We start from the raw sequence: 25,740 nt of genomic DNA on the forward strand, positions 1-25,740 counted from the left end.
AAAGAAACCAAGGGTCAGCGGTGCCCTGTGTGCTAGAGTCTCCACACTGCGTTCCCCAGCAGAACCCTGGCCGTGTGGGCTCCGGGAGGGGGGCAGTCAGCATCTGCAGCTCAGCCCCCTCCCACCCGGCCCTCCCCGGCCCAGAGCCCCCCGGGTCCCGGCAGAGGGCAGGGGACGGCCTTTCCCTGCCTCACCGAGCAGCCTGCTGCCCAGGCAGGCAACAGATCGAGCCTCTAGTGCTGCAGCCCCCGGCAGAGCCGCGTGTGAGCACAGAGCCCTCCGCTAGGCAGGGCCGCGCTGGGCTGGAGGAAACCGTGCTTGAAGGTAAAGGTGTTGCTGGGGTGTGCGGGCGAGAGGGGGTGCATGTGTGTGTGTGTGTGTGCACGCTCACGTCAGCCTGCACAGCATCCTGAAAGTAAGAAAAGCACTTCGTTTCCTTAAGACTGGAAAGTTTCGGTTTGACACCCGAGCGAGCGCCGCTGTTCTCACCACGCCCTCAGAGCCACGCGCCGACTTGGCTTCAGCCTGGCGCTGCTGCTGCCTCAGTGCCGCTCCCGACGGGCAGAGCGGCAGCTTCTCAGGCTTGTTTTTCTTACTCGGCATCACCCTGCACTTCTGCGAGGATCCCTTGCAAGAAGACCTGACCCGCTGTCTACTGGCGAGAGAGGGTGTCCCCCAGCACGGTGGGACCACGAGTCCAGCCCCCTAGGTGCCACCTGCTCCGTTCGGTGCCTACTTTGCATCCTGAATCCAAGGCCAATGAAGCCAGCAGCACTTTGGCGAGCTTCCTGGGCAGCCCAGGGAGGGCGGGAGGGCAGGGGCAGTGGGCAGGGGCTGAGGACACCCCTACACTGAGATCCCGCACTGAAAGCAGAAAGGCTGCGTCCAGATGGGCAGGCGTGTTCTTGAGCAGGTGTGTCCCGGGGGGGCAGGTGTGTCCCGGGGGGGCAGGTGTGTCCCGGGGGCAGTGTACCCAGGCAGGCAGAGGTGGTGGACACAGGGAGTCAGAAGGGCCTGGTGAAGTCCGGGCAAGGGGGCAGTGACCTGTCCAAGTAAAAACTGGAGGCAGACTCTGGGCACCACGGGCCCCATTCCATGGAATTCTCTGGAGGGCTCCGTTACAAACACCAGGACCTGGCACAGAGGAAGGCGTCTGTCCACCTGAGGTCTGGGAGCCAGCCACCCCTGGCCGGAGAGTCGAGGGCCTTGTGAGCAGTTCAGGTGCTCCCCTGACGCCCTCAGACACTTCCTAAGCCACCGAGGGCCCACCTGGCCTCAGAGCCGGGGAGGAAACGGAGGGTTCGGGGCAACTGCTGTGTCCCGGGGTTCACAGATGCTGCCGCAGAGTCCATCTGTGCGTCCCTACCCCGTCACACCCTGAAACCGTGGCCCCTCCCGGAGCCCCCGTGGCAGCCCTCATGGCAGCGCCGTCCTACAAAAGACAAGTCTCTGAGCAGATGCGCTGGGGCCCAGCTTGGCCGGACACCATGGAGGCCAATCCAGAAAGGGGCTGTGAGCTGAGACCTCAATTCTGAGACTTCTCTGCCTTCCAGGGACTGTTATCCGTGCCCAGAGCAAAGCCAACGCTGGCTCTGAAAGGCAGGGGTGCACGGAGCCGAGCAAGCCGGGCAAGGTGGAGGCAGAGGCGTGGGGGTGGAGGGAGGGCAGGAGACGGCTGGAGCCCGCCTGCCCGCCTCCGGCCCGCATCTGCGGCGTCCAGAGCTGCGGGTGTCCCCGCATCCCGTGCCCAGCACCAAATGCTCAGCACGCGCCTCCTGGAGTCTTGAGCCACCTCAGGCCTGTTGCCGGAATTCTCCTTCTGAAAGGCTCGGTCAGCGCAGAGCAGCGAGGAGTCACGTGGTCCACGTGCCCTGCCCCTGCACCCTCTTCTCCAGAGACCCCACAGAACGTGGGGCCCCGAGCACAGCAGAGCCGGGCGAGGGTCTGGTCTCTTTCCCACGGGGCTTCTCTCTCCGTGTCCCTGCTGACATCGGCCCATCCTGGAGCTCCGCCTACCGGTGAGCAGCGAGGGCCCAAGGGGTGGGCGATGGAGATTCAGGGCACAGAGCGGGCAGTCGGCCGGAGAAAGGGGCACACTCCTGGGGTCCCCGAGCTCCCAGTCCCTCTTTGTGTCCCTCGTGGCCCACGGCCGGTTGTGAGTCCCGTCCACGCTGGGCTGGCTGCGCTGAGCCCGTGGTCCAGAGAGGAGGCAGGTCCAGGTTTGAGGCCCCCAAGGAGAGTGGAGGTGGCAGGGGCTGCTCCCCTGCAAGTGACGGCTAGTAGGGACACAGCCACGATGGGGCGGGCAGCGTGCCCTCCCGTCCCCAGGCCGCAGGTCTCTTCCCCTGGGGCCTGCTGACCACACCACACTGCACACAGAGCCTGTGAGCGAGGCTGGGGACCCGCCAGGCCGGGCAGTGTCCCCTGCTGGGTCTAGACTTTCACCCTCAACACGGCAGCGCCCAGGTTGGCGCATCGTGTTGCCATGGCCACGTGTTCCGAGTGGAGCCCAGGGACCAGGCGGGGTCAGGCCACTTCCTGGGAGGCAAAACCCTCAGCTCCAGATGCACCCGAGACAGGGGCTCGGGGGGCACCTTCCTGCTGCCCTGGGCCCTGGTTGGCTTGGGCCTTGTCCTGGTGGGGTCTGCCACCACCTTCGTGTTCAGGGCTCAGGGTGGGGCCCAGAGAGACCTCTGTGACCTGATTCCACGGAAACAGCCCTGCCTGGGCAGGACGGCAGCCCCCCGACATTTGAGGCCCTGGCCGCTGACGGGGTTGTGCGAAGCCTTCCCAGGGTCCTCACACCGTCAGGGGGGGGGTCACTGCCTGCCCTGCCCAAGCCGCACAGATCACCCGCAGCCCACCCACCCCACCTTCCACACTCGACCTTTGCCCAGACAGGCTGGAGGGGCATGGCCCGGGAGGGAGGAGGCTGCAGGGGGCTGGCTGTCCTGTCCTCCAGGGAGTGGTCCCAGGGCCACCAGCCCCATGTGGAGAGGCCCCTCCCCAAGACCTAAGGTCGCTCACGGTCCCCCACCTTCTGCCCCACTGCTGACGCGCTGCAGGAAACCGCTGAAAAAACCCACCAAGCAAAACCTGTGGTTAGTGCCACCTCCCTGAGGCAGCCCGGCCACCTTCCTCTGTCACAGGGAGGGGGGAGGGGGACAGGGGACCTCCAGGCCCTCCCTGCCCCCCCACTAGTCCCACAGCACCTGTTGGGGGGGTCTGGGGTGCCCATCTCTGCCTCTCTCTGCCTTGCTCTGTCTCTGTCTCTGTCTCTCTGCCTGTGTCTCTCGGTCTCTCTCTGTCCCCCTCTATGGCCTGGGGCAGATGGTAAATGATGCTGTGAGCTGTCACAGCCACCATGTGGGCTTTGCCACCCAGGCCTCTCCTACCGTCTAGGTGTTGGCATGAGAGTGTTGGTCTCACCTCGACTTCTAGGGCTTGGGGCCTGTCTCCTCCAGAAGTCTCTGGAAGAACAAGCCGACCAACAACTACTTTAAGTGCTCCAGTTTGTGCATGTATGTGGGTGTGCGCATGTGCACACATGTGTGCACATGTGGACTTGTGCATGAGTACCCACGTGCAAGTATGTAGATGGTCATGTGCCTGCATGTGGGCATGTATGCTCATGTACATGTGTGTGCATGGGGGTGTCAGGGCTGCCACCCGGGGCTTGCGGACGCAGCACGTGTCTTTGGAAACAACATCAGCCCCCTGAGCAGTGGCCCTGAGGCAGCCTGCTGGGCCCAACCTGGCCCCACGTGCCGCCCTCTGTGTCCTCCACAGCCCTCCCCGCGTCCCTCTGCACACTTCCCGGGCGGGCTGGGACATGTGTCAGAACGTCCTGGGATGCAGGGGCCCCAGCCGAAGCCCCTGAGGCTGACATCTGGGGGCGGATGCTGCATTCTGCCTATAAATGTCTCCCCGAGGGGCTGTCCCCACGGTCGGCTCTCACGGGGCGGGGCATCTGCTGCTGCCTTCCTGCAGCCAGAGAACGCTCAGCCCTTCGTGGGACCTCAGGGGCCTGTCCTGGGGGAAGATGCGGGGACCACCAGAGCTGAGTCCCGCAGAGGGAGGACTCGCGGCGGCTGTTCCCTCTCGACACCCACACATGGGGCCTGCGTCACGGCAGGACCTCAGCCCCTTCCCTCCCACCCACGCCCAAGCCCCTCAAAGTGCTTTGTCCCCCAGGGACCCACTGGGCACACCCCCGGACAGCCAGGGTCCTGTTGAATGTGTGGCAGCCCTGGGAGTCTCTCCTGGGTGGACAGACCCTCCCTTCCTGTGACGCCCCCGCCCCCATGCAGAACAAGTCTCTTTCCCACATAACGGCTCTGCAGGTATTTGAATGAGGCCCGAGTCCTAGCCGTCCTCGTGCCAGGGTAAACATGTCCAGCTCACTCTAGCATGTCTGGACAGGGACATGGCTGGTTTCTCACCCACAGGGGACACTGTTCTGGAGCTTGGTCTGTCCCTGTGCCTCTCGGGGTGCAGAGGCCCGGAGCCCAGAGGCGACAAATCCTCCGGTCCCGAATCCCCGCCCAACCTCTCCTGCCCTGCAGGTGGGGCCCCGGGGCCCGGCAGCCCCTCCTTCCTCATCACTGCTGGCCCTCGGCCCCAGCCATCTGGGTGGTCACAGGGTGGGATTTACCCTGGCAGCCTCTAATGTTCCAGGAACTTCCCTTCTCCCTGTGGGCACCCAGGCTGGCCTTCTGGGCGATGAGGAGGTCTTGGCTAACTCCTTCCTGCCACAGAGACTAGGATTCCGGGCCTTGGAGGGCGCCAGGTGTGCCACTGTCCCGGTCTCGCAGTCCTGGGCCAGCGGCAGACGCACTGGGGGCCGGGCCTGCGTCCCTCATCGTGGTCAGGCAGCGGGGCCTCACCGGAGATGCCAGACCTTGTCTTGCTCCCTGTCCGGGCATGGAGAGCCCAGCCCTGTGGGGGTCCTGAGAGCCCACCTGGGAAGCCTCAAATGATGGAGCAGGTGGGGGCGTGGCTTGGGCAGAGCTCTGGAAGCTGCTGCTCTCCTGCCTCAGGCCAGGCAGGGGCGCTCGAGACCCCCTTGCGCCTGTGTTTCAGCCAGGTGGGCGGGATGCTGCGGGCCTGGCTTCTTGTTTGGGGCGTGGAGGGGCCGGTGCCACCTCTGGTTCCAGAAAGGGCAGAACAGGCTCCAACACTGCCGTCTCCTCTCTCCACCTTCCCCCTACGCCTCTCCAGGGGCCCAGGGGGGTCTTTGGGAAATACCCCAAAGCTGAGCAGGCTGAGGCCCTTCTGGGTGCTCCATGCCGATGAGGCCCTACTCGCCCCCACGAATCTACAGGGGGACGTTGCCCCGTTTCGCGGAAGAGGAGATGGAGCCCCAGACACGCAGCTGCCCCAGGAGCAGGGCCGGCTCGCAGCCCCGGCTGCCCGAGCCCAGAGCTGTGTCAGCCACACCCCTGCACGCTCTCCAGACCAGAGGGAGGGTCGCCGTGCCCTGCTCTGGAGTCGGGCAGTCACAGGTCTCTGTCCCTGCTTCCTGTGTAGTGCGACTTGCCAGCAGCCACAAGGACAGAGCAAGGTCCCCCCTCCCCAGGTCGGTGGCTCTCAGGCTGCCCTGGCCGCCTCTGACCGGGTCCTCCCTGGGCTCCGGGTGCTCCTGGAGCTCGTGCCTCTGTGGGCAAAAACTTGGCAACAGGTGCACCCAGATGGAGGCAGGTGTCAAAGGTCACAGCAGGTGCAGCTGAACACAGGCTCCTTGCTGTGCCAGGAAGGGCCAGCACCGAGGGTCTGAAGCCAGAGTGGCCGTCCCTCCTGCCTGGGGGGCAGGGAGCCCGGCCTTTCGGACCTGGGTGCCTGCAACACCCAGCCACGTCTGGGAGCTGGGCCTAAGCGTTTGCATGAAGTCTTCTAGCCCTGACACCTCTGGGGTCATCTGGGAGCCGGTGGGGACAGGACCTGGGGGCCGCCACAGCCACAGAGCGGGGTTTCCCTCCAGATCCCAGCAGCTCCCGCCCCCCCCCCCCCCCCCCGGCATGCGGAGCCTGGCTCCAGGGCTGCGTTGGGCTGAGCCTTGGGGACCGGAACCTTCAAAGGAAACCGCCCCAGCTCACAGATCACCCCCATCAGAAACGCCGAGGCATGAAGCAAAGTGATGGGAAAATTCTCTTAACCTTGACAATTTTTTTTGCACATCATTTGAGGTTTCCTACACTCCTAATTTGCGGGCTCTCTGCTGGGCCGGTTCTTTCACGTTTAATGGGCACGGCCGGCGGCTGGCCCCATCCCGGCTGTGTGCACAGGCAGGGATGCCGAGACGTCTGTCGTCGGCCGGCTAATGGATTCCCCGCATGCAGGGAGGAGCAGGGCCCCGGCGCTGCCCTCCGCTCCCCGAGGGCCGTAGCTGTAATGCGGCCCCCAGAAGCCCAGGGCTGGCGCCCGCCCCAACAGCCAGGCGCTGGTAGGAGCCAGGCAAGGGTCTCCTCATCCCTCCCCCTTCTGGAAGGACCCATGAGCTGATTCCGAGCAATGAGCCCCAGCCGTGAAACTGTGTGGGTCTCTCGTCTGTCTGCAGGCACACACATGCAGGCACATGCACACGCAGGCACACAGGCACGCAGGTACATGCACACACAGGCACACACATGCAGGCACACACACGCAGGCACACACACACACAAACACAGGCATACGCACTCGCAGGCACATGCAAACATAGGCACACGCACACAGGCATAAGCACACATAGGCACACGTACATGCACACGCAGGCATACACACACATAGGCACACGCACAATCGCTGCCATTTATGGCATCCACGAGTAGTGAAACAGAAGGTCCATTCTGGTGATGGAAGGAGGTGGGGGAAGGCGTCCTGCAAACACCGCTGCCCGGCGCGGCTGTGGGGCCTGGATAGGCTGTCACCCCTGTCCTGATGCTCATTACGGGGCGGGGTGGTGAGCTGACCGAGCGCTAAGGACAACGTGGGATGGGGGTGTGCCACCACCAAGACAGAGTCCTGGCCAGAGAGTCAGCAGGCCAGGGGCCCACCTGCTTAGGCCGAGGGCGATGTGGGGGGAAGGGGACAGGAGGGATGGGTGGGGAGAGGGAGGGAGGGAGGGAGAGAGGCTGCTTCCAGGAAAAGCAAGCAACTGATGGAAGCCGTCCCTTCAAATGGAGACAGACTCTCTCCCAAGCTCATGAGGGCAGGCGAGTGGAGTAGGCCTCCTGGGCTTGTCCCTGGAAGAAGCTGTGGCCTCCACAGGTGTGGCCTCCACCGGGCAGTCCTCAGGGCAGCGCTGAGTGTGGGGGAGAGACGAGGGCCAGGGTCCCAGGTCTCAGAGGGCACGGGATCCGGGATCCGGATGTGCCCGACGGGGTCTCTGATGGCAGAGGAAGGCGCTGGGGACACCCTAGGTCCATGCCTGGAGGACTTGCTCCCATGTCCATGACAGGCAGTCCCCTTGGCTCACAGCCAGCCTGAGAAACACGGCACATCGGAAAAAGAGCCACCAAATTCCACACCTCACAGCCTTCTGGGGCCACAGACACGGTCGGAGACCTGACGCAAGGCCCGGGCCAGAACCTGCTCAGACACCACTTGCCATGTGACGCCCAGGGGTCCTCGGACCCTTCCCCTCCAAAGCATTCAGAGACCAGATTCCACGGAGCCCCCCGGGGGCACAGACCGTCTCTCTGCAAACACCTCGAGCCTCACAGGTCACATCCCGCACGGTGCCCAGGCTCCCTGGGGAGCACAGACCATCACCCCGAGAACCCCCGACACCCGGGCGGTGGGGCTCACGGCGCACACGCCCTCCACAGCCAGCCCAGAGCCCGGTGCAGAGCCCCAGCTCCTCACTGCCCTGTTTCCTCTTAGTTCTCTTCTCACGCCTTCTCTGTTCCCTCCTCCCCTTCCAACCTTTCCTTATTTTCTTCTTTTCCTCTTGGGCTGGGGACCCCACATGGGGAGTGACTGTCCCAGCAGCAACTATGAACATGGCAGAAGCCAGAAGGGGACTTGGCGATGGCTGCAGAGCTCTGGTCTGACTGTGCATGTCACACAGACCCTGCAGGGCCCCGGGGGTTTGAGGGGACTTTCGTGCCCCGTCCCACGTCGGCAGCAGACGGGGGAGCAGAGGGGCCTCAGTTGCACTCCCCACTGCAGGGTCTGTCCCTAGCCTTTCCCATGACCTGCACAGATACACCCCAGGTGTGTCCCCAAGCCCTGCCCTGCCGCTGCTCCCTCCGTGGCCTGAGGGCCATGTCTGGGGCTCGGCTCCTTCCTGGTCCGTCGTTTGTCTCGTCAGTCACAGGCTGCAGCCCTGACCCCTCAGAGGTAAACGGGCAAATTAGTGATTCAAACTCGTGCTCTTACGTCTATAGCAAAATAAAGGAATGAAACAGACTCGTAAACACAGAATCCCCTTGGGAGGAGGGTCAGCAGGGAAAAGAGGGTTTGTCAAAACCTTGGGACTGGCAGCCCGTGGGGTGGGCAGAGTGGTGAGCACTCTGTCCCTGCGGGAGTACAAGCAGGCGTTGGTGGCCGTCCCTCCCTCCAGGGCGCTCTGAATCCGAATAGCACGTGCCTGTCCGGCCGCAAACTCCTGTCATTCCCAACTTGACAGTGCGGGGACTGTCTGGGGTCCTGCCTCAGTGTCCCCCACGGAACTAGAAGGCCTCATCTTTCCAGCGTCTCAGAGGCGCAGGGCTACACGCACACGTGGTGAGCGCTAAGGACCACGGGTTTGCCCTTGGCAGCCTGTTGCAGACGCTCAGATGGCCCCTGAGGGTGCCCGACTGCGTGTGTCCTGCAGACACTGCTGGCCGCGTCCCCGGCTGGCCACACCTGCTCGTTGGGGCCGTGCCTAGCGTGGGTGGTCAGAAGCTGGCCCTTCCCTGGGTCTCGTGGACAAGCAAGAAGCAGTGGCACCTCTGGCCCTCTGGAATCCTTCGACAGGTGCCTCAGGATCCCCAAAGGGACAGGCCATCTCTGGTAGTGAGAAGAAGAGCGGGGTGCCCCGACAGGCCCCGTCCTGCATTCCCCGATTAGAAGATGCCTCTGCCTTCCCTGTGGGGTCTCCGTCCTTCCTCCAGAAGGTCTTGGACATGCATGCGTCCCCCAGGAGAAAGCCCACAGGCACTGCCGAGAGCCCGGGTGGGCGTCCCTGGGCATCCTCGGGGGACCCTGCCCCTGTGGGCTGCGAGGCTGTTGCAGCCGGTGACCTGAAGGGCGAGTGTGCGGGAGGCCTGGACTCAGCCGCAGCTGCGGGGAGGAGGTCACGGTATAAGACATTTTGTCCCTGAAAAGATGACGTGAACGGAGTTTCTGTGGCAGAATTCACGAGTGTGTGCCCAGAAGTGGGTCCCTGCAGAGGCTGCTGGGACGGGGCCCTCGCTGTCTCTCCAGCGGATCTCAGTTTCTGACCTCAGTGAATCCCGGCGCTCTAAGGGGATTCTGGGTGTAAATGCCCTGCCCGTCTGTGTGTCCCCCGGGCTGACATTGCAGAGAGAACCCAAGACCTGTCTCGCGGGTGCCACACGCAGACGCACGGTCCGGCCAACGCTCCCAACAGACACCAGCATGGCGCGGCCTCTGCCTGTGCCCAGCTCAGCCCTGTCGCCGGGCATCCTGCCCCTCACAGGCAGGGAGACCCCTGTCCGGCCCTGCCGCCGTTGGCTGTCCGGGGACTTTGATGCCCAGGCCACCCATGTAACCTCTGGGGCAATTTGGACAGGTAAAGTCTACTGGTGCAAAGTCCCCCAGATACCGGTTGGCTTATAAGGTGTCCCCCGCATCCAGGCTCTACACTAGGGCCACCCCTACCCCAGCAGGCCCTGGGCCAGGAGCTGCAGCGGCTCCCACCCACCCAGAGCCGGCGGCGCAGTGCTAACCCCAACAGCCAGACACGTTCTCAACCTGAATGTGATGTAAGTTGAGTCAAGAGCAGGAGGCTCTGAACCTGAAGGTCGCAGGTTACCACAGACTCAGTTGTGACATTCTGAAGTGAGATACTTTCTTTTTGGTTTGGTTTTTGAGTATAGAAAAGACTGAAAAAAAAAAAAAGCCCAAACCAAACGCCTGTGGCAGGTCCTTGCCAGGGCGAGGCAGGAGCCCGTCTGCCCACAGGAAGCGGTTTCCCTGCGAGTCTATGCGAGGCCCCGGGGAAGTGTCACATTCACAACCTTTCTCTGGCCCCTTTGACGGTGACAAGCTGCAGAGCTTGAGAACGTGGCACCCCCACGGCGGATGCAGGAGGAACTCCCCACACCGCTAGGCTGACGCAGTGGGGGGGGGCAGGGGCTCCAAAAATAGCTGGCACGTGGGCGGCAGGCCCCGCTCAGCCCAGACCTTTCCTCTGTCGGACAGAAGCCCCCAAGTGTGGAAGCCGATGCCAGGCCCAGGAGCCCACGGACGCGGGGCCTCCTCGGCCCCTCACCCCTCGGCTGGTCAGAGCAGCTCCCCTGGGTCTGCTCAGGGCCTACTACCCTCAGACCCCTCACGCGTGCCAGTCCCTGTTGTCAACAGCCAGTGCAGGCTGCACCTGCAGAGGGACTTCCAGGTGGATGTTCAGCACGTGTGAGCTGGGAGCGGCTCACGGTGTTCTCTAGAGAAGTCCGAGCCCCGTGGAGCCGCCCCAGGGCTTCCCGCCTCACCTCTGCACAGGAGGAGACGAAGTCCCTCTGGCCACCACCGCCCCACAGGCTGTGGTCATTGCAGTCACCCCTGCTTCAGCAGACCGAGGTTGCTGAGACACACCGTGGAGTCATGGGTGCTCACATCTCCCCTGGGGCATCCACATTTGTAGATGAGGAAACTGAGGCACAGAGGAGTGAAGGAATTTGCCTAAGGTTGTGCGGCCAGAAGGGGGCAGGTGGGCTGGGCAGTGGGCTCTGGCTGCCCATCTGGCTCCTTGCATGCTCTGTTGGGACCAGCAGCGTGACCTGTCCTGCCCTGCTCACCTCTCCTCTACTTGAGGGTGGCAGCCAACAGTGACTGAAGCTTCCCCAGAGCCTCACCCAGGACATGGGTTCAGTTGGGGCTCACTGAATGTCTCCATGAATGGGTGGGTGGATGGACAGATGGGTGGGTGTGTTGATGGATGGACAGATGGGTGGGTGGGTAGATGGATAGATAGGTGGGTGGATGGATAGATGGATGGGTGGGTGGCTGGGTGGGTGGATGGGTAGGTGGGTTGATGGATGAGTGGGTGGATAGATGGGTGGGTGGATAGATGGGTGGATATGTGGGTGGATAGATGTATGGGTAGGTGGGTGGGTGGGTGGATGTGTAGGTGGGTTGATAGATGGATGAGTGGATGGATAGATGGGTGGATGTGTCGGTGGATAGATGTATGGGTGGATGTATGGGTGGGTGGGTGGATAGGTTGGTGGATGAGTGGGTGGGTAGATGGATGAGTGGGTGGATGGATGAGTTGGTGGGTGGGTGGATGGGTAGGTGGATGGATAGATGGTTGGGTACATGGGTGGACAGATGGGTGGGTGGATGGATGAGTGGGTGGGTGGATGGATGGTTGGGTAGGTGGATGGATAAATTGATGCGTGGGTTGATGGATGGGTGGATGGGTGAGTGGATGGTTAGGTGGGTGGATGGATGAGTGAGTAGGTGGATGGGTAGGTAGGTGGACGAATGGATGGATGGATTGATAGGATGGGTGGCTGGATAGATGGGTGGATGTGTGGGTGGATAGATGTATGGGTGGGTGGGTGGATAGGTGGGTGGATGAGTGGGTGGGTGGATAGATGGATGGATGGGTGGATGGGTGGATAGATGGGTGAGTGGATGGATGAGTGGGTGGGTGGATGGATGAATGGGTGGGTGGATGGGTAGGTAGGTGGACAAATGGATGGAAGGACTGATAGGATGAGTGGGTGGATATGTGGGTGGATAGATGTATGGGTGGATGTATGGGTGGGGGGGTGGATAGGTGGGTGGATGAGTGGGTGGATGGATGGGTACGTGGGTGGATGGATGGATGGGTGGGTGGATGGATGGGACGTGAAACCCCCTCTGGCTACTCTGCCTCTCTGGAAATCACAGCTGCAATTTTTTCCCAGTCCAACGTTGCAGAGTCATTGTCCTGTGTGCAGCGTTGCAGCTGTAACTTTTCCCTGCACCAGGGACAGCAGCCAGTTTCCCCCAAGCAGAGGCCACGATGGGCTTGTCCATCCCAGCCCTGGTGGGACCTGGCACAGCAGGTTCTTAGCAAAAGTCTGGGGCGTGGCTGGGATGGATCCAGCCAGGCTGTGCTCAGCGCCTTCCCTGCCGCTGACTCAGTCCGTCCGAGCCCAGCCTCTTCCTTTCCCTGGGACACATGGCTTTAGAGGAGCTCGGTGACTCACCCCCTTCGGTATCAGGCCTGATATTTTGAGATCAGCTCTTGTAAATAGCTCAAATCTCAGCAGGCCAAGTCTAAGCAAACACCTCGCCAATCCCCATAAAGAACAATTCTTGCTGCTCTTGACAGACAAAAATGGTCATTGGCAAAGGAATCTTGGTGCAGACGATGTTGTCTTTGGATGCCTTGCAAGTGGCCAACTGCAGTTTCCTCCAGGAGTAGGCCCAGGTATGCGCACAGAGATGCTGGCCTGGGCCTGGCCTCTGTCTGGCCTCATTGTGAGAGGATCGTGCTTTTCCTCCAAATGGCCTGTTGCAATGACTGTGCTTCCCGGGATTTCTGTTTCTCTCAGCAGGGCCCGGAGCTCAGCTGTAGTCTGGTTGTTTGCAAGGAGAAGGGCCCCAGGGTCTGTAAACTGTGACTCAACGGGACCGTCCTTTCTCCTTGCACACGACCCTCCCGGCATCAGACGTGGCACAACACCGGGAATGGCCATGCTGGGTTTCTGCATGCGGCCCCTCCTGGGATACCAACTTCTCAGGCGGTATCCGCCCAGCCAGAGGCCACGCAGGTTCCTGGTGATGGACTTCGAGCCGTATGCTAAGCCCACCCTTGGGAGTGGGCTCAGTCCTGGAATCCAAAGCCGGCTTCCTTCCCAAGCCGTGGGCACGGTGGGGCAGGCCGGCAAGTTCGGAGTGAGTCACAGACAGAGGTGCGGCACAGTCAGTCTTGAATGACAAATGGAACCAATTAAATTCAATAGCTCTCTCTTTGCCCGGGTTCAGCTGGCACCTACCGCTAGTCACCTTTGACGAAACACGTCAAAGAATTAAAAGGGTGTCCCCCATAACGATGTTACCTGGATCCCTTTCAGGGCCTCCCAGCCACGTTCAAACAGCTATTCAAGCCCCGGGAATAGAATCAAAATGGTTTATTACAAATCTAATCACAAGCATTTATATGACACAAATGATTCCGAACTGCATCCGCCAACCCAGTCCTCCCCGAGGGGAGGCACAGTGCAGTCAGCTACCCGGAATTGAAACGGGGGTGTTAGGAGCCACGGAACATTTTAATCTTGGTCTTTCTTTGTGGGTTCTGCTATTGTGTTTTTTTCTGTTGAAAAAGACAAAGAGGGGAGGACACATCTTTCTCCCCTCGAGGGGGCTGCGGCGATGACTTATTCAGGCAGATCTATTTCTATTGCTGCTATCGAGACGTGAATAAAAACCCACGGGCAGGGAGGAAAAGCCTGCGGAATCCCGGCAGCACCCTGCGGTTTGCGGGCGGTCCCTGTCTGCTGTTCTGAGCTGGGACACTCCCCAGGGACGGACTGGAGGGTTCTGTGTAAAGGCAGTTCCTTCCCCCCCAGAGCGGGAGTGACCGGGGTCGGGGGACACTCTCCTCAGGGCAGGGCATGGTGAGTGGTCTTCGCTCCACTTTGGACTTTCTGGATCTCTGGACCCCTCACACAGGGTCAGAACAGCCAGGGACAGGGACACAGAAGAGTCTCCTCCGACAACCTCCTACCTGGGGCCCAGCCGAAGACAGTGGGGGCCACCCAGGGCTCGATCATGTGCCTTCTCTGGTGGCCGAGACCCCAGACTGCCCTCCAGACAGCGGTGCTAGAGACCTGGCCCCTGGCGTGGCTCCGGGCTGGGAAGCCTATCGGAGACCACGTGCCAAGCCACCCCGCGTTCTGAGCTGTCCAGCCCTGTGTCCGCACGGCTGGGGTGGCTCTGGCAGCACACGCTATCCCCCGCAATCCCTGGAAGGTTGGGGACATTCATCAAACAGGGGCTTTCAGTAAGTTGCCCACACTTCCTCACTTCCGTGTGGCTGGGTGCACAGTTTTCTAGGAGGTTCTCTGACTCTTTGGCGAGATTCAGCCCTCTGGCCTGTCAGATGCAGAATGTCCCTCAAACCCACATCTCCTGCTCTTGCTCTCTCGCTCCACGTGTAGAGTGCAGTAGCGTCACCACAGCTCACTGCAGCCTCACACTCCTGGGCTCAAGCGATCCTCCTGCCTCGGCCTCCCAAGTAGCTGGGACTACAGGCGTGAGCCACTGAGCCTGGCCAAAAATGACTATTCTTAAATAGTTTTTTTAAGTAAAAAGAATCACTTTGATTCTTTCCCAAGTGCCTGGTTTTGAAGGCAAGCATTTTTTTTTTCAATTTAATAGCTGATTTAATTTTTAAAAAACTTATTGAAAAATATAACAGAATCATAACATTTAAAATCAGTACACTCACTACCCCCTCAAGTAATTCATTTAAGTCTTATCGATATTAAAAATAAATTCAGAAGTGTCGTTACTTTAAAATACACAACTTCCACTTTTGTCAGTGTGTTATGTTTATGTGTATATTGTATGGCAGAGGCAGGAATTCTCATGAGAACGGGGAACAAGCACCGCACGTGTGCACGTGTGATTTGGGTGACAGACACTGGAGCCCAGCTCTGTCAGGAGTTGCTGGGCTGGCAGCCCCCACACCCTGGGTTCTCCCCAAAGACTCGGCTATTGGCGCATTGGGCTTGGGTCAGCCGAAAGGTGTCCCCACCCCGCTCAGCCACACCAAAGAGCCCGCACTCAACCTTCCTCTCTGCCGGTGAGACCCCTCCCAAGTCATGCCTGCCATGCGACGCGTGTGCACAGCTTCCTGTCGTTCAAAACGAAGAGGTGACCCCCACCCCCGACAGCTAGATCTAAGCTGCAGGGGCCCCTCTGCTTGTGGGGGTGCAAATGCTAGAGATGCTTGCTCCTTGGTCAACATCTTGAAAACAAAGCCGAGCAAAACAGAACGCACACGTGCAGCCCCCGGTCCCCCCAAAATTCTACAAAGTTCTCTTTGTGCTCCGGAGAGACGGCCGGTGTTACGGTTACAGCCTGATATTATGCAATAGGATGTTAACCACACATTCTAATAAAAAAATAAAATAAATAATAATAAACATTTGACCTAGAGTAAAGATCTTTCACGAGACGCCCTAATCATTTTTCTGCTGCGACCTCAGTTTTTTCTGGAACCGCTCCAGCGAGCCCAGGGTGGTACGACGGCCTTTTTCTCGTTGGGAACAAAAGGTCTTTTTTAGTCCTAAGGGCTGTCAAGTTTATCCAAATATTCTCAGCTTACTACTAGCCCCTTTCTGAATTGATATTTCCAATAAAAGGACACTTTGTATCTTTGAGCCACCCTGGGCCCCCCGAGCGAGGCTTGCCTCCGGAGGGCCGGGAAGCCTGTGCACAGCCCCGGCTGCCACCACCTCGGAGACGGTGGGCGGACAGCATCGGAGGCCCCGTGTGACGGGGCGGGCAGGGGGGACCGTGCGCCCGAGGGGGAGGAGGAAACGGAACCCGCAGAGAACGCCCACCCTGCCGTCAGGACGTCAGCCACGGCCCCGCGTCCTCTGGCCTCGGGTCCAATTTTGGCCAAGCCTGTCTAGCCCGTGCGCTGCCGCCAAGCGCACTAAGTCATGACCGAGCTCCACGGCAGGAAAGAATTCATTCCAGCCGGGCCGAGCTGTGCGAAGCCTGTGTTCTCGGGCTGTCGGCACACCGGGGCTGCCAGCGGCCTTCGAGAGGCCACCTTTAACCCCCGGACCAGGGTACCTCTCAGCGTCAACCCCACCTCCCCAGGCCTCCCCGGTGAGCGAGCCCACAGGCCGGTCCCATGCGCGTGGGGTGTGGGCGTGCACGTGTGCACATGCGTGTGTGTGCGTGTGCATCCTGGCACTCATGCACACACGCAACCGACACCCTTCAAAGAGGTCTCCGCAGCCCCACAAAGGCCATTTCCTTCCCCCAGCCTCCTCCAAACGGCTCTGATTAGCGCTAATGATAACTCCCATTAATCAGCTTCGGCCGCTGCAGATGGAAACAAGGCTTCGGCGGAGTGACAGGAGCCACTTAGGCGGTATTTATGACCTGTGTGTGCAGTGGCAGCCCTGGCCCGACACCTCGGCCTGCAGCTGACATTCCGGGCCAACGGCTGCCCAGCACAGGGCTGCCGGCATTCCTGCTCCTCATCTGACTCCGGGGACGCCCCCAGCCCCACGGGTCCCTCTTTATCCTCAGCCTAGAAAAGCAGCGGCTTTCGGGTCCCGGTGGCAGAGTGGGGGTGGCTTTGGGGTGGGCAGCCTGCCCCAGACTTGAGAGGAAGCAGGAGGGAGCCCTCGCACCGGCCAGGAAGCCCCCACCCCCCGCACTGCCTCTCCTTCCTCCCCCAACCCGGCCACATGCCTTTTCCTCTCCCTGAACCCCGAGGGTGGGGGCTGCCTCAGGCCCATCTGTGACCCCCACGCCATGCTCAGTGGGTGCTCAGTGGCTGTCATCGGCTCCACAACAGGCTGGGTGTGCAGGGGCCGTGGGCAGCTGCGCAGGGCCATTCCAGGGAGTCCCAGCTGGCACCCTCCTGAGCCGCCCCCAAGGTCCTCTGGTCACTGCCAGGCCCTGGGGGACCTTACACCTCCACTCTGTCCCGAACTGACCCCAGCTGGACCCGCAGCTCTCTGGCTCTGCGAGTGGCCCCCTGGCTCAGTCATACCTGTGCTTTCCTGGGGATCCCTGGCACTTTCCCCCTTTGTATCTCCCACGGGGAAATTAGGTGACCCAGGACTGGCCGGGTGACCCAGGCTGGGGGAAGGGAAAGAGGGGCTCGAGCTCGAGACGCCGTGGCCACCTGGAGGCAGCACTGGCAGGCGCGGGGAGAACGGCGCCGTGACCGACTGGGCTGCCCCAAACACACGCTTCCTCAGCAAGCAGTGATGCATCCTGCTTGTGCTCGGGACGGTGGGCCACGTGTCAGCCTCCGGTCCCCTTGGCCCGAGCACGGCAATTACAGCTGTGCCGTGGCTCTGGCTTCTCTACGGCCCACCTGCCTGCCTGGGCAGCCGAGTGGGGGAGGAAGTCGTTCCTGGCAGCGGGTAACTATGCTGCCGGCAGCCTGGTTTAATTTTGCGCGTGCACCAGGGGGCCGCATGCAGGAGCTCAGGGTCATTACCAGGCTGTTGCCGGGGTGAGCGTGGAGGGCAGGGGACGTTCTGGATATGGACGGCCCCATGGAGGCCTGGGCTGAGGTGGAAAAGGAGCCGTCGCCCGGCTCGTCCCGGAAGCACCCTGGACCGGGCAGTGTCCCCGGGTTACCCTCCAGCCACTCAGGGTCCGCACGTCACGAGGCCGAGGTGAGGCTGCTGCTCAGGGCCACTTGGGGTCCACTTCATGGCAAGACCAGGGACGCCCAAGGTGCCGTAAACCCCCACAACAGATGCACCCCGGGCCTCACGCCGTGAGGAAAGGCTGCGCGGCTCACTGTCTTTAGCGTGTTAACCGTGGTGCCACAGCGGCACCGGGTGGGTTTGGGGTTGTCGGACCCTTCCGGAAACCCATCTGAAGCTCTCAGAGGACCAGGCCATAGGGTAGCACTTTGCATCTTGCCTAGAAGTTTCTGTGCCCAGGACCACGTGCAGCAGGAGGGTAAGCGTGTACACCACGCCCCATGGAAAGGACAAAGGAACGTCCTTGGGCTCGTGGGGGCTGCTGGCTGGGCTGCTCTGGTCACTGTCCCCGCCGGCACCCGCCCAGGGAACCGTTTCACTGGGGGTGGCTCCACCGCAGACTGCGCTGTTCTGAGTTTTCTGCTTTCTCCTTCCTCCTCCTCCTCTTCCTCCGAATGGATTTTGGTCCCAGCATCTCAGCTTCCTGAGTATGAATGTTTCCTTGCCGCTGGCTGCAGTCACTGTGGAAAACGATCACTGGGTGGTGGCCATGTGGCCGAGCCTTGACGGCCGAGTCTGAGCCGTGCACCTGCCCAGAGCTGCCGGGGGCGTGTTTGGAGGGGCCTTGCCGGGAGCACCGGGGATGTGCCACACACCCGCTCTCGCGACATGCAGGCTGGACAGAGTCTCTGAGAGGAGACATCTGAGACACGGGGCCTGCGGTGGGCTCGGCACGGGCTTCCACCCCGGCTGCCCCGCACTGGCTGGTCCCACGGGCCTGAGTGTCCCGGGACCCTCAGCCCAGTGACTTCCTCCCAGAAACGAAGGCCTTCCGTGGATGCTGAATTAAGGACGAGGCAAGCGTGTCTGGTCCACGTGGGCGCTGCTGTGTGCAGCAAGTGGTCACAAGACAGTCACAGCAATCAGCAGAACACCAGTCCCGAGATGGGGGCAGCCCTCGTGACACCGCGGGGGGCTGAGACAGAGTCAGGAGAGGACAGCAGCCTCTCACCCCCACGTGGAAGTCGTCCCAGGAAGAAAGGCCCCCACTCCAACAGGGTGGGGTCGCTGCTCCGAGATTCCGGGGTTCCTCTCTCCGCTCTTGGGGAGCAGTCACAAGGGATGATTCGCTGGCCCCTAAATAACGATGCTGCAAGTTGTGGCATCTTCAAACCCCGAGTCAACATGGTGCTCCGAGGACAGCGCGAGGAAGCAAACCCCGGTCACTCCGGGAGCCGCCCAGAGCCGTGCACGGGGCAGCTGTGTTGGCTGCGGCTCCCTGCCTGCCTGGGGCGGTCAGGACACGTCAGCATGGGGGTCCCCGGGGGCGAGCGTTAGGATCTGCGTGGGTAGGGTTTGGGGTGACCCCGTCCTATTCTCCCCACCGCAGAACCCGTGGTACCTGCTTCCAGAGAGTTCCGACGAGACACACTCCTGCTCTCTAGATAGGAGCATAAATAGCTCTTGGCGCCCTCAGCCCCCCGCGTCGAGGCTGTTCCCCCACGTGCACCTGGGCGGGTCCTTGTGCTGGCTCTCGGAGTGCCCGCCCTGCTGTGCTGTCCCCGCCTCCCTGCCTGTCTCCACCCGCCCCTCCCGGCAGCCTCCCCGTGAGCGGAGACGTCTCCGTCTAATCCCTGAGCTGTCTTGGCAGGAACCGAGTCTCTGCTTCACCGGCCTGGTCCTCAGGGGGAAGGACTCTGGGCTGGGTGGGCACACGTCACCACGCGTCCACTGGGGGACGTGTCGTTGCCTGGTAAGGAAGCAGCGTGTCTCAGGGCAGCCAGGCTGGTTGTGGCCATTCAGTTTGGTGTTCACGCTCGGTGCCAGGGGGCCACCAGGGCTAGAATGAAGACAAAGGTGGGGGGGGTCCAAGGTCGTGCCGCCCTCCCTGGAGACACATCTGCCCAGGGGTGGGACTGAGTCACGTGGGGCACCTTCCTTCCCCTTCCAGATGACGTCCCCGGGCCGCCAGCACTGCCCACCAAGGCTGAGGCCAGTCGGGCTGCCCTGGCCCGATCATCGTCTTTTCTGTCTTCTCCCAAAGTCCCCAGGATGCGTCCCTCCTAGTCCCCATCTGCTCCCCGCTCTGAGAGGGCTGGGGTTTGGCCGGTGTGACGCCCAGCGGAGCTTCAGGGCTACAGCGGGATGAGACTGGACCTGGCTACGCGCCACAAACACCCTTTCGAGCCTTTTTCTTTCCTGACAGGACGCTTCCCGTGGACTGCGCAAGCTCGAGGGGGGCTGTCCTGCGTGGCTGCTGTGAAAGAGGGACCCCTAACTTCCCAGACGTGGGGGCAGGTTCCAGGCCCCTGATGCACAGCATTGGCTCTCGGTCCCCAGAGACCCCGTCCCCAGCCCCTCCCAGGTGCCGGTGGGGCCCCCGGGCGGAGGTGGTCGCAGGGAGGCCGTGCCGGCTAAGACGGCGAAGGCAGAGGCGTCGCTCAGAGGCAGACGGGGCCTCTCCACGGGTGCCCGTGGCACCGCCTGTCGGCCCCAGAGCCGAGACGCGGGTGAGGACGGCTGCCCCTTGGGACCGTCCCTCACCGCAGAACAGGTTTCCAGCCACTCAGTGGGACGCTGTGTCGCAGACACTGCCCGGACTGTCCCATCGGTGTCTTTGCTCCGTCATGCACAAGCGGCTCCCCGCCCACAGTGGCCGCCTCCCTCCTGCCGCGGGACAGTACCATTTTCGTGACTTGCCAGGGATGCTCCACTCTGGAAAAACTGAGCGGCCTGGTCCACATGGGACCTGGGAGGGGTCCTGCCGGGAGGTGGGCAGGACAGCTCACTGGTTCCTGCTGTCACCTGGGTGCTGTGGCCTCAGCGCGTGGTCAGTTAGACGCCTGTCCCAATGGCTCTGCCGGGGGCCGCACTTGTCCTGCCCAGACATGCGTGGGCCCCTGTCCTCCCGCAGCGCCCAGGGACGACGCCAGAGCAGTCCCGGTCCAGACAGCTCCCTCCTCCTCCTCCTCCTCCTCGGGCCTCGCAGGGTGTGAGGGCCTCGCCCTGCAGCCTCCACCCCAGAGCCTGCTCTCAGGCGTGGCCCGGCCTCTGCTGGTGGCTCATGGGCAGTCCTGGTGCCCAGGGACAGCTTGGGGGTGATGCACATCCATGACGGGGATGAGCCCAGGCTATCAGCGCGGCTCTTGGGCTCCACACCTGGCCGGGGACCTGTGGCCCCACAGAGGGGTGCACGCCCGTCGCAGAACAGGACACCCATCCTGGCAGAGCTGGCACAGGGTCTGGAAGAATCCGCTGCCCCCAGAGGTGGCCGCCACCCTCCCTTGCCCACAAGTGCTCTAACCACATCTGGCCGCAGCAGAAAACCTCTCCCCAGCTGCCACCCTGATCAGTAACACACAAGCCCTGCACACGTGTTCCTCGTTAAGGTGCCATGTCCCGATGACAAGATGAAAGGAGTGTTTGGTTTGTGTGCCAGAGCCTTCAGACCAGTGACAGTTGGGGACAAGGGCCCACAGCCTGCTAAGCCCAGGCACCAGCACTCGCACGCATTGTCCGTCTCCCGACAGACCTCACACGTCAAACACGTTTGAAGCCCTCGTCCACTGCGGCTTCTCCACAAACACGGCCCTGAGCCCAGCGTGTTTCTGACCTGGGCTCGTTTCCCAAGCCTCCGCGTCCCGGCTGCTGCTGAGACAGACCCGGCGTGCTCTCTGGCACGCAGGGGACACTCTCTCCTAGAGGGAGGAAGTCGAGTTGCCAACACGTCCTAGAGACCCTCTAAGAGAAGCCAGAGGAGATGGATGTGTGTGCTGAGAGGAGAAACCACCATGACAGGTGCGGGGTGGGGCTGGAATCCGAGCCCCAGGGTGGCTGCAGGCGGAGCAGTAAGCGCAGCCGGGTGAGCGGCCGCATGGGCAGCCCGGCCCGGGTGGTGGAGACGCGCCAGGCCTCACCGCATCTCCCGGGCGGGGGCTGTCAAGGCAGCAGAAGCCGCTCACCTGCGCCAGGCTGAGGAAGGTGGCAGCTCTCGCCGTCCCCACCTGAGGCTGCTGTGGGCAAGTGGCCACCAGGGCGCGGGCTCTGCGTCTGGACTGAGTGTGGCCGGAGCGTCTGCTCCACGGTCTGTGGAGTAGGAGCAAAATCACTCCACCGTCAGGAGACTTGGCCTTCCGGCTGCCGGGACGAGGTGGCCGGCAGTGGCCATGGGTCCTGAGCATCCCTGCAGCTTGGGAACTTCTCTGCCTGAGACAGGGAGCTGCTGCTGCACCGGCTGGGTCTCCAGGGCCCTCACCTCAGAGCTGGGCCTGTCCTGCAGCCGGGGCGGCACAGCTCCGGGGCGGGTGGGGGGCCCCAACATCCCCAGCTGCCTGCCCCGCCCAGTGACTTCACTCTCTCACCTCAGCTTGTTGGTCTGTAAAATGGGTTCAACAACTGTTCACCCAGCTGTGTTCAGGCAGAGCCAAGATCGCACGTGGAAACACTCACGTAACGCAGCACCGGGCACAGCAAGGCCGAGGCCGGCCAGGCAGCTGTGGCTTTTATTTTTGAAAGCTCTGCAGCCAGGCGAGGAAAGCCAGAGGTGGGGGGCACGAACGCTTCCTCTGTGTCTCCCCCGACAGTGTTTCTCCGCTAGAGAGGGGGGACTTCGAACACTGTCTCCTCCCGTCCCCTGGGAGGGCGAGTCGGGTGCGCACGCGGGCAGCTGCTCTCTATGCCAACGCCGGCCTGGCCGCCGGGCACCCTCACCTCGCCGTGCCGCCGAGAGGTGCTGGCTCAGCCCGGAGGGGCGGGGCCCGCGGAACAGGCCGCTAACGCCGGCCACGTCCCTGCTCGAGCCGCAGCCGGGGCGTATCTGCGCCCACATACTGACGTGGGCAAGGGCGTTATTTGCCTAAGATTAGAAAGGTTTTGCTAAGGTCATTGTGGGGGTCGTGGGAAAAGCAAACAGCAGTTTCCAGAGAGCACGGAGGGTCTTGGGCCTCTGAAGCTGCCCTAGACTCAACTCAAGGTGCGGGAGGTGAGCCTGTCAGCGTGTCACCGACAGGTCACGGTCCCTGTCAGCGCTGCCCCGAGGAGCTGGTGCTATGTGTCATTGCCCACGTCCATCTCGGATCTTACGGCCGGGGTGTCGGGGGAGGAAGGGTCTGGGGTCCGCGGGGTGCCCTGATTTCCAGAGACACCGTGTGGCGCAAGGGGCAGGCGCCAGGGGGTCAGGACGTGGTGGCTTTGCTCCCAACACAGGTGGCGGCTGAGCTCCTGGCTCTGGTTTCTCATCCGTGTGGTCTGAGAGGTGCTGAGCGTCCCCACTGGGTGGGGAGACCCTGAGGGTCCCAGGAGAGGTTGTGCGTAGCCAGCTAAGGGGGCGCCCGGCAGAAGGACAAGGATGGCCACATGGAGTGAACATGCCTTTATTTTTGTCATCCAGGCACGCCTGCTGCAGGCCCCACTCCCAGGGCAGGAGGCCACCTCCTGCAACAGCAGCTGTTGGCGGAAAGGCTGAGACCACGTCCCCAGCGCGGCACCAGCCGGGACAGGACGCTCATGTGTCGCTCCTCTAGGGCTGCTTCATTCGACCGCTTGTAGACACACAGGAAAACAGAGCCCAAGCCAGTCCCTGCCCTGCTGAAGGAAGGGACGGGACGACGTGTTGGGGGACCTGGCCTTGTTAACCTGTGGGGTCCCTCGGAGGAGTGTGGTCACCTCCCTGCCTCTGGGCCTTCTTGGCCCTGGTGGCCTCTGACCTGCCTGAGCCCCTGGTCCCAGCTGCAGCTGCAAAGCCTGGCACCCGGAGCGCCCCCCATGCACCTGCAAGTCTGGGTGTCCTGTGTCCCACCGTCCAACCCCTTATCCAGGTCTCGGCACCCCGTCCAGCTTTGTCCCGGTGACGGTGACCTCCTGGTGCTTGGCCTTGAAGCCCACGTGTGGCCTCCTGCCTCTGGTCAGACTTCTCCGTCCCCCAAGCTCTGGAATGACCACCCCTCTTGGGCCCTTCTCCCCACAGGCCAGGCCAGCCACCCCTCCTGGGCACCTGGGCGCTCTCCTCTGGAGACAGGCAGCCATCGAGCTGTCCCCCCACTTCTGTGTGGGACTTGGTCCCAGACATGTGGCCTTTTGCCTTCCTCACCCTAATTGTGACCTGCTGGGAGGTGGCTCAGGACTCAGCTGCCCTGGTCCCTGGTGCTGTGCTCAGCACGTGGAAAAGGGAAAGAAAATTGTGCCCCTGCCCAGTGTGGACGGTCCCTGTGCACACACCCCAGCCACACGCAGGCGCGGGCCGTGCCCAGACTCGAGATGCCCCGTGGTCACACCTGTGGGCAGCGGCCCGAGGGCCTGGACAACCCCAGGAGTGAGGTGGGGAATGGGGGGCCAACCCGGGCAGTGGTTCTCTGTTTGTTTGTCCCTCCAATGTCACGCAACCCAGAATACCTTGTCACTTAATGTTTAAGAGAAACTTTTAGTTGTTTAAGGTGTTCTCTGCAGTATTTGCCGGAGACTGGCGCCTGGCCTGGGATCCAGTTCCATGGACGTGGCCATCACAGCGACGCTGCCTCAGCTCGGAACGGGCCCCACTTCCCCTTTCTCTGTGGCCGAGGGGGCCGAGCATGGGGTGGGCGCCCCGAACCCGCACGTGTGCCAGGGCCCCCTCGGGCTGCGCCGTCATGGCTGCGGGCTCGGCAGGGAGCTGGGCAGTGTGACGAGACGCAGAGCCTGGCGTCGGGGTCCAGCTGCAAGGGCACCCAGCACGGCTGCTCCCCGGACGTCCGGCTACACCCAGACCCACCCAGCCGAGCGGCGGCTGCCTGGCTGTCTCCGCCAAGCTACGGGGAAAGGAAGGGTGACATGAGTCGAGGCTCTGCCAACCACAGGGTCCCACTGAGGGGCCCGGATCACCCCTGCGGACCGCGGCCTCAGCCTGTGGCCGCTCAGGGGGCGCGTAGGTGGCGGAGCAGGAGGGCCCAGGCCCCGCAGGCACAGGGGCTGCCGGAAGCCAGGGCAGAGCTGACTCCTGGACAGCGCATCTTGGACGACCCTGGGGACAAACACAGAGGCTGTGGATGGCCCCCCACAAACACCCTGGGCCAGGTCCCCTCCAAGATGTGACACGAAGTACCCCAGGGCCTTCCCTGTCCCCAAGCAGGAGGCCTGCAGGGACCCAGTCCCTGCCCTGCCCTCATAGACGTCACCCCTCAGACAGGAGGGTGTCTGCAGGGGACAGAGGATACAACCCGGGCACGTGGAGCAGGGCTGGGCCGGCTTTCCTCCTCTCCAGGTACCTTCCCTTCCTCCACCTTCCTCTCAGGGACCTGTGTCCTGGTCCCCCTCGGGACGCTCCTGGAAATGGCCCTCAGACCCTTCTGCCCCGGCTGTGCATGGACCCCAAGGGACCCCCAGCTTTCCCCCGGGGCAAACTGCAGGGTGGCCCCCAGGCCTGGCTGCAGAGGACAGGATGGCCCCTTCCCCACCTCTCTGTCACTTGTGCACATGACGCAGAACTTTCATGAGTACCAAATGCGGCCCAACCTGCACCCTCAGCTGTCTATTGTTCACTGAGCTGGGCAGAGGCCTTGGAGGGGGCCCTGAAATTTAGGGAGGGACAGGTTGGGGGTGGGGGCTGTCTAATGTCTGTTTTCAATATGCGGCCAATCACAGCCTCTTCTGCCCTGCGCAGTATAATTTTATACTGGGTGGTGTATTTAGGCCGAGAGACCTGACAGTGATGATTAATACCGTGCATTAGGAGATTCCAGTGCAGGCATTCTGAGCAAGCTGTGCGAGCTCTCGTCAGATGGCCAGACCCGCGGGCCTATTAAAAGCAGCGGGAGGCCTGGAGGCTTAATCACAGAGGCTGGGCCTGCGGAGGGAGAAGAAAGGGGAAAGGGAAGGAGGACAAATAAAATGGCAGAGCGAGAGGCGGAAATGCTACTGGAATCCTGTCCCCTCCCCCAGCCACCGCCAGGAGCAGGGGGAACGGGCAGTGGAGGGGAAGGAGCCGGCAGAGCGCGTTTGGGGGCAGAAAAACAATTAAATCCCACAGCCGCCTCGGGAGACCATGGCTGCCCTGCCGTGGGAAGTGTCTCAGGGTGGGCACGGCCGGGGCAGAGGCAGGAATGAATCAGCCCGTGGGCAGGGGCAGCCCAGCAGGGCAGAGGGGAGGGGGTGGCCTGTGGGGAGAGAAGGGCCTGACAGGGGTCCGAGGAGACAAACCCCCACCCCGAAA

The 25,740-nt window shown here is 62.3% G+C and overlaps 1 protein-coding gene across 1 annotated transcript in view; it reads right to left on the reverse strand.

Moving 5' to 3' along the window:
- The window catches only part of PRDM16 (PR/SET domain 16), a 309,045-nt gene that overhangs the window by 44,794 nt on the left and 238,511 nt on the right, over nucleotides 1-25,740 (reverse strand). The gene's annotated exons all lie outside the window — the stretch shown is intronic.

This window comes from Lemur catta, chromosome 3 (genome assembly GCF_020740605.2).
Source record: "Lemur catta isolate mLemCat1 chromosome 3, mLemCat1.pri, whole genome shotgun sequence".
Lineage (NCBI taxonomy): Eukaryota > Metazoa > Chordata > Mammalia > Primates > Lemuridae > Lemur > Lemur catta.